General features: G+C 30.6%; 1 long non-coding RNA gene across 1 annotated transcript; it reads right to left on the reverse strand.

Annotated features, from left to right (window-relative positions):
* Nucleotides 1-3,689: 3,689 nt before the first annotated feature.
* On the reverse strand, nucleotides 3,690-4,341 carry LOC142241822 (uncharacterized). The gene is made up of 2 exons (XR_012723828.1): nucleotides 4,112-4,341; nucleotides 3,690-4,018 (listed from the first exon to the last, which is right to left on the reverse strand). It is a non-coding gene; the product is annotated as an uncharacterized LOC142241822 (long non-coding RNA).
* Nucleotides 4,342-8,887: the final 4,546 nt, after the last annotated feature.

The raw sequence follows: 8,887 nt of genomic DNA on the forward strand, positions 1-8,887 counted from the left end.
AGGCCTCAAACATCCATGCAAAAATTGGTCGAAATCGGTCCATAATTATATATAGTCCCCATATAAACCAATCCGCAGATTTGACCTCCGGAGCCCCTTGAAAGAGCAAAATCTATCCGATTCGGTTGAAATTTGGCACGTGATGTTAGTATATGGTATCCAACAACCATGCATGAATTGGTTAATATCAGTCCATAATTATATATAGCCCCCATATAAATCGATCCCCAGATTTGACCTCCGATGCCTTTTGGAGAAGCAAACTTCATCCGATCTGGTTGTAATTTGGTACATGGTGGTAGTATATGATATTTAACAACCATGCCAAAAGTGGTCCATATCAGTCCATAATCATATATAGCCCCCATATAAACCGATCCCGAGATTTGCTCTTGGAGGAGCAAATTTCATCCGAGTCAGTTGAAATTTGGTACATTGTGCTAGTATATGGCCGTTTACAGCCATGCCTAGCTAGGTCCATATCGGTCTATAGTTATATATAGCCCTCAGATAAATCGATCCCCAATCACACAAAAACTGGTCCATATCAAGTTCATAATTGTATATAGCCCCCATATAAGCGACCCCCATATTTCAATTCTGGCTCTGTACGTACCGTGCAAAAGTCCATATCGATTCGTAATTATTTTGTAAAATTTGTTTTGTCTCTGTCCATAGGAGAAAGTCTTTAAAGTCTTGCCTAATACAGGTCACTATATCATTTTCGAATCGCGTTAGTCCACTTTAGGCTCTGTTCACAGGAGATATTCTGAAATCCAACACGAATACCAGGTCGTTAGCCAAATTCGGACATTTTCCACAGTTTTCAAAGTCTTGGTCGAATTCCTGCCACCATTGTTAAATCATATTTATCGAAAATAGGCCCACATTTTGGACTTATTGTTTTCCATATAATTTTCTGGGTCCTAATTAGATTAGGTTTTGAGATATATTATCAAGGGGCCATTTTGTCAAACCCAAGGTAAGCGGCATGAAAATAGACCTCAGAAAATGAGCCCCATAAACCAAATGAAACAGGGCCAAAATTGTGGGCTTCATAATAAAAATGAGCCCCATGAAAATGATCCCAACAAAATGTAGCTGAAACATGAAAATAGACTCCAAAATAAAATTGGGCTCATTTTTACTTTTGATTTAAAATACCGCGTGGAAATGAAACCTGAAAAAATAAGAAGTTTAAAAAAAATTAAATGTCTGTTAGTCAGTACGAGTATCTTGGGAATCGCGTCAGCCCACTTTGACTCCGACCATAGACGAAAGTCTTAAGCCTCTTAAAATCTGATGCAATAACATAGTTATAGATATAGTTACCAACCAAATCCCACAATGCGAAAATAGGCCCCACTTGAAAACGAAGCACAATCCCAAAAAGGAAATTATGTTAGGGTCTATTTTCATAATGCAAAACATTGTTTTCAATATAATTTTTTGGGTTTCTACTACATTTAGGTTTTGGCTTTTTTATTTTATCGCGGAATTCCTCGTCGTAATTTTTTTCTACGGTGGTATGAATTACTTAAAGGGCCGTGAAATAAATTTGCCAGAAGAAATAAAGAATTTTAAAAACTGGAAAAGTTTTACTACTTCTGGGTCACTATAATATAGGAGAATTATATATTAATTTGAACCGACTTTGTACAAATATCAAGCAATATTCCCGTATCAAATTTCATGAAGATGGGACATCAATTGCAAACCAGGGACGAACAGCCAGGGATAAATAAGAGGGTTGGTACATATAATGTGGGATTGGGACAAAGTTTCTTGTAGGTACGTTTTCGCACAACTCCAAATTATTATACCCTGACCACATAGTGATTTATGGTAAAATAAGACGTTCCAAATATCTATCTTCGTACAGTTTTGACAGTATTTTAATTTTTCTGCACAAACTGCACACAAAAATTTTTTTTCTGATTCAATCACGAAATTAATTGATCCAATTAATTTTTTAATTGAAATGTCTTCAATCACAGAAATAATAGTATCAATTAAAAAATTAATTGACAGTCAATTAAAAAATTAATTGATCCAATTAAAAAATTAATTGATACTATTAATTTGTGTGATTGATTTTTGTTTCAATTAAAAAATTTGTTAAATCAATTAAATTTTTAATTGAATATTTTTTAAAACTCAATTAAGATTTTAATTGGAAAAATTTTTGTGAATTTTTTTTCTGTGTGCACGTCTGGTAACACTGTTGCTCATTACAATGACTTATCATTATCATTGTGCGAGTGAGAGAACATGAGAGGAGTCATAATAAAATTTGTTTACATTGTTCTATGCCAGTTCCGCTTTTGTTTTGTGCAGGAATCCAATTAAAAAATTAATTTATCCTATTAAAAAATTAATTGATACTATTAATTTGTGTGATTGATTTTTGTTTCAATTAAAAAATTTGTTAAATCAATTAAATTTTTAATTGAATATTTTTTAAAACTCAATTAAGATTTTAATTGGAAACATTTTTGTGAATTTTCTTTTCTGTGTGCACGTCTGGCAACACTGTTGCTCATTACAATGACTTATCATTATCATTGTGCGAGTGAGAGAACATGAGAGGAGTCATAATAAAATTTGTTTACATTGTTCTATGCCAGTTCCGCTTTTGTTTTGTGGAGGAATTTCTGTAAAAAAACTCAATGTCAGATTCACACGTTCTTTGGTTTGTTTTGTTTGCTTGTTTTTTTTTTTTTTTTTGAAGAATCATATTAATTATAAGTGATGTACGTATTTACTTACTATTCTCAAGTGTTTTGTCTTATGCACAGTGGAATGAGTTTTCTGAATAACCTCCTCAACTCATTACGAGCATTGTGTAATGTTATTTCCGTTTATGCCATATTTTTCTTGTGAAAATCTGCGAAAATGTTTTGCGGGCTTGTTTCCATTGAGATAAACATAATATTTCCCACACTTCATCAAATGTGTGGTTAAATATGATCGTTCGATGTAAGTCTCCAGTTACACACGTCCAAACCATCTGATTGTGGTTACATTACGTTGTTCAAAGGAAATGCCAAGATCTGCCGCCACTGACATGCTAAGTTACTTAAGTATAAGTGTTTAAATTGCTAGGTAATTTGCAAAATTTATCTACCTGTCGATACAGTGTATTTCGAATTTAACAAGTCAAACTTGACACTTGATGATTAGAGATCACAAACTGGGAGAATGTTTTGAAAGTAATTAGAGAACTAACAGTTAAATTGTAGTCAAGATAAATGACTAGAATTAATATAGGGTGTGGGGGAGATATTGTGGGACATTTACATGATCGACAATTTTGTGAAAAAAAAACTAATAAATACAGTAGAGAGATTTTCTGAGCCGTTTGAGGCATAAAGGTGGTTTCACAATAGGATTAGCCTAAAAAAAAGGAGATCCCTTGTCATTAAGCTAAACCTGCAATCGGTCAACACTCGGGGATAAGAGAGAAGTTCACCACTGCGGAATGAATAGTCTAAGCAAACCTGAAATAACGGGCTATACCTAACCTAAAATTAAATGTTAGTTCCCATAGCTTTTGCTTTTGAACAATAAAATTAAAAAAAAATATATATATACCTTTACTTTGTTGCATTACATATCAACCACCCTGTATATGTACACAATAACAAAATTTTCATTTCCTCTATGAATTGAAATTGAAAATAAATTGCCTCTTTATATAATCACTAAGATTTATTACATTCATCCGTACTTTGTAAAAGGGTGTTCGTGTAATTTTTCATTCATTAAATTGCTGACGCAGCATCCAGCTATACAAATTCCATTTTCAAAAACATTTGGTCATATTCAAATTTAATTGGTATATAAACAGCAGCTATTTGAATGCAACCATCCATTCAATTATAAATGCATTCTCTTTCAGTTGCAATAGTAAAAGCAACAAAGAGGGAGAGAGAAGCAAGTTAAATTAGAAAAATATTTGAGAGTTTTCCAACAATGTTGTTTTGTGCTTCCAAGTTGAAGTCAACGTTGACGTTAGCTGCAAAAGAGATTCAGTTACGTTTATTTCGAATTTCTTTCAATGCATTGGGAATATGTGTTTGAGTGTAAGTTTTCTCAAACACGTACTCACATATTTTCAATTGAATATTTTGCATTGTTTGACTTTTGCTTCTTATTGTTGTTGCTGATAGCTAATAAGCTTCCACCTGGTTGATTCTTATGCTCTCTTTTGCACATTCTCCCAGTAATTTAAATAGAAACAAACACTTGTTGATTCCACATTTGGAAAAACACGAATAATAAGAACTTGTTTAATTTTTCTTCAGGCCTTTTTTTTATCAAATATTCTGCATTCTGATGGGTTTGTTGCTGCTACTGCGGTATTGTTAACCGTCGTGTTTTTTGTCATCGTCATTATTTTGTTTTGGTATTGGGTTTATTATATATAACGGTGTGTGTTTGTTGATGTTTGTGACCGTTGTTGTTGTCATAGCTTTGTAAAGAAACCACACGATAAACTTTTTCGTTACGTATACGGCACGTCGCAAACGTCTCACCAAACGACCAAAATTCATAGAGAGGTTCTGTGAGCAATATTGCACTGTGGGTTGGTATGGTAAAGGGCGATTTGTTAAGAGCTTGATAACTTTTTTTTAAAAAAAAACCCATAAAATTTGCAAAATCTCATCGGTTCTTTATTTGAAACGTTAGATTGGTCCATGACATTTACTTTTTGAAGATAATTTCATTTAAATGTTGACCGCGGCTGCGTCTTAGGTGGTCCATTCGGAAAGTCCAATTTTGGGCAACTTTTTCGAGCATTTCGGCCGGAATAGCCCGAATTTCTTCGGAAATGTTGTCTTCCAAAGCTGGAATAGTTGCTGGCTTATTTCTGTAGACTTTAGACTTGACGTAGCCCCACAAAAAATAGTCTAAAGGCGTCAAATCGCATGATCTTGGTGGCCAACTTACCGGTCCATTTCTTGAGATGAATTGTTCTCCGAAGTTTTCCCTCAAAATGGCCATAGAATCGCGAGCTGTGTGGCATGTAGCGCCATCTTGTTGAAACCACATGTCAACCAAGTTCAGTTCTTCCATTTTTGGCAACAAAAAGTTTGTTAGCATCGAACGATAGCGATCGCCATTCACCGTAACGTTGCGTCCAACAGCATCTTTGAAAAAATACGGTCCAATGATTCCACCAGCGTACAAACCACACCAAACAGTGCATTTTTCGGGATGCATGGGCAGTTCTTGAACGGCTTCTGGTTGCTCTTCACTCCAAATGCGGCAATTTTGCTTATTTACGTAGCCATTCAACCAGAAATGAGCCTCATCGCTGAACAAAATTTGTCGATAAACACATTTCGAACCGAACACTGATTTTTGTAATAAAATTCAATGATTTGCAAGCGTTGCTCGTTAGTAAGTCTATTCATGATGAAATGTCAAAGCATACTGAGCATCTTTCTCTTTGACACCATGTCTGAAATCCCACGTGATCTGTCAAATACTAATGCATGAAAATCCTAACCTCAAAAGAATCACCCTTTAGAATATCAAATTTAAAGAAGATTAGATAAAAATTGTGTTTTTGCTAAGTATAACCTTTAACTTAGGTGGTGAATGGGAAAGGCATCCAGGAGAACAGTAAGGCTTACCAATCACTATTACCACTCGTGCCAAAAATAATCTACCAAAAATTTAACAAACTTTTACCAAATTAAAAACATAAATTCGACAAACATACTTTTCCTATTTTGGTTAAACACTTAAAAAAACTTCTATAAAAAATTTTATTTCCATAGAAAATTTTGTCAAAATTTTATTTCTATATATATTTTTTTTAAAATTTTAATTCTATAGAAAATTTTGTCAAAATTTTATTTCTATTGTAAATTTTGTCAAAGTTTCATTTCTATAGGAAAATTTGCCAACATTTTATTTCTGTAGAAAATTTTTGTCAAAATTTTATTTCTATAGAAAATTTTGTCAAAATTTTAATTTCTATAGGAAATTGTGTCACAATTTTATTTAGGAAACTGTGTCACAATTTTATTTCTATAGAAAATTTTTTCAAAATTTTATTTTTATAGGAAATTTTGTCAAAACTTTATTTCTATAGAAAATTTTGTCAAAACTTTATTTCTATAGAAAATTTTGTCAAAAATTTTATTTCTATAAAAATTTTTGTTAAAATTTTATTTCTATAAAAAATGTGTCAAAAATTTATTTCTATAGAAAATGTTGTCAACATTTTATAGAAAATTTTGTCAAAATTTGATTTCTATAGAAAATTTTGTCAAAAATTTTAGTTCCAGAGGAAATTTTGTCAAAATTTGATCTCTATATAGGAAATTTTGTCAAAATTGTATTTCTTAGAAAATTTTGTTAAAATTTTATGTCTATAAAAAAATGTGTCAAAATTTTATTTCTATAGAAAATTTTGTCAAAATTTTATTTTTATAGAAAATTTTGTCAAAATTTTATTTTTATGGAAAATGTTGTCAAAATTTTATTTATAAGGAAAATTTTGTCAAAACTTTATTTCTATAGAAAATTTTGTCAAGTTCTTATATCTAAAGAAAATTTTGTCAAAAATTTATCTTTATATAGGAAATTTTGTCAAAGTTGTACTTCTTAGAAAATTGTATTTCTATAAAAAATTGTATCAAAATAAAATTTCCAAAGGACATTTTGTCAAAATTTTATTTCTATAGAAAAATTTTTCAAAATTTTATTTCTATAGAAAATTTTGTCAAAATTTTATTTGTATAGAAAATTTTGTCAAATTTTTATTTCTATAGAAAATTTTGTCAAAATTTCATTTCTATAGAAAATTTTGTCAAAAATTTTAGTTCCAGAGAAAATTTTGTCAAAATTTGATCTCTATATAGGAAATTTTGTTAAAATTTTTATTCTATAAAAAAATGTGTCAAAATTTTATTTCTCTAAAAAATTTTGTCAAAATTTTATTTCTATAGAAAATTTTGTCAAAATTTTATTTTTATAGAAAATTTTGTCAAAATTTTATTTTTAAAGAAAATTTTATTTTTGTAGAAAATTTTGTCAAAATTTTATTTTTATAGAAAATTTTGTCAAATTTTTATTTCTATAGAAAATTTTGTCAAGTTCTTATATCTATAGAAAATGTCATTTCTATAGAAAATTTTGTCAAAAATTTTAGTCACAGAGAATATTTTTTCAAAATTTTATCTCTATATAGAAAATTTTGTCAAAGTTGTATTTCTTAGAAAATTGTATTTCTATAAAAAATTTTATCAAAATAAAATTTCCAAAGAAAATTTTGTCAAAATTTTATTTCTATAGAAAAATTTGTCAAAGTTTTATTTCTATTTTTTTCTACCAATTGTGGCAACTGTGTTACCAAGGCTAACTCAATATAGCAAACTTTTAAATTACTTTGAATTATTCGAATTAAATTTGTATATTTCGAACCCATTATGCAGAATGAGGCTTTTACCACACGCTCACGCCCCACTCAGGTGTTGTTTGTATATAAAAGAGACCAGACTCTCAGGCATTGGTACGAATATGAACGATGTAGTTTTTGGATATTTCTGCTTCTACATCTAACAGCAACGAATGTTGCAAATGGGTGTATGGGTAAAGTTGTTGTCATTTTTTCGCCCATATTAGTAGTATCAGTCTACATATCTGTACATATGTGTACAACTCTTGACTACTTTTATGGATGTTTAGAATAGAGTCTCTTCCACAAAGTTTTGAGACACACTTATCTATATCAATATGGAGAATGGATTTGTTTAGGAATTTCAGAGGTTAAGTTTGTTTTGTTGTGGTTACCGATGTCTCCGTCATTATTGTAACCTTCATATTTTTTGGTGCTTGTGAACCTAGAGAGTCGTTCGAACCGAATTTTGTTTTGTATTTCGTATTTCTTTGTGAGTGTTTTTCTTCCACTCACTCACTCCCTAAATCAGTCTTCAAGGTGAATTCAATTTAAGTTAATAATTTTGTTGCTTAGGTTTCATTTCTTCCTCTCAAGGTACAAATATTATCAAATAATATAATTGTGTCTAGAGTACTAGAGCACAATAGTACTGACATGACTATGGTGGATGGGTGGGTGGATGTTGAATTGTCATTTGATGACAATTGCATTAAAAATATCACTATTCTTTATGGGGTTCATGCGACCATTTTCTGTTGATTTGGTGTACTTGGTATACTAAATGGCTTTCTTTGCTCTTTATGTTAGAGGTCTACCAACTTCAGGAATTTGAAACAACGTAAAAAGAAAAATATTAGTAATGAGAATTTTTCTAATAATAAAATGTATTATATCATTTAGAAATATGGGTTGATAATCTATAATAGGAACTCCCTTGGATTGCTTGATACCACATATGATAACGTTTTGAGATAGGAGTGCAATTCCCATAAAATACGATCATGTGTCATGGGTTCTGCTATTTCTATGAGAGATTCTAGTTAAATGGGAAGCAAATGATATTAAGAACCGCAATAGAAATAATTATATTCGTATATATATTTTTATTTTTAAGTTTAAAATAGTCTTAAAAACCCGAAAGTAAATTATATTTAGATTTAATTTAATTTAGTTTTATTAATTTAACCCCCATTTTCATGAAGCTCCGTTAGTGCCACGTTAGCTAACGAACTTTTAAACCGTGATATCTACATATCTGTCAGTTTGCGTATATATTCCAAATGTCAGTTAGAAACTTAACTGCTGAAAATTTTTCAGTTAAAGTTAACCGGAGAAAAGATATTTCCATTTTTCTTTCTGTTAACTGGCAGTTAAAGCCTAACGAAGCTACATGAAAATGGCCGTAAATCTAATTTAGTCATGTAATTTAGTATACCATATAATTAAGTTTTATTCAGTTTAATGTATAAC

Source organism: Haematobia irritans, chromosome 5, assembly GCF_050003625.1.
Source record: "Haematobia irritans isolate KBUSLIRL chromosome 5, ASM5000362v1, whole genome shotgun sequence".
Lineage (NCBI taxonomy): Eukaryota > Metazoa > Arthropoda > Insecta > Diptera > Muscidae > Haematobia > Haematobia irritans.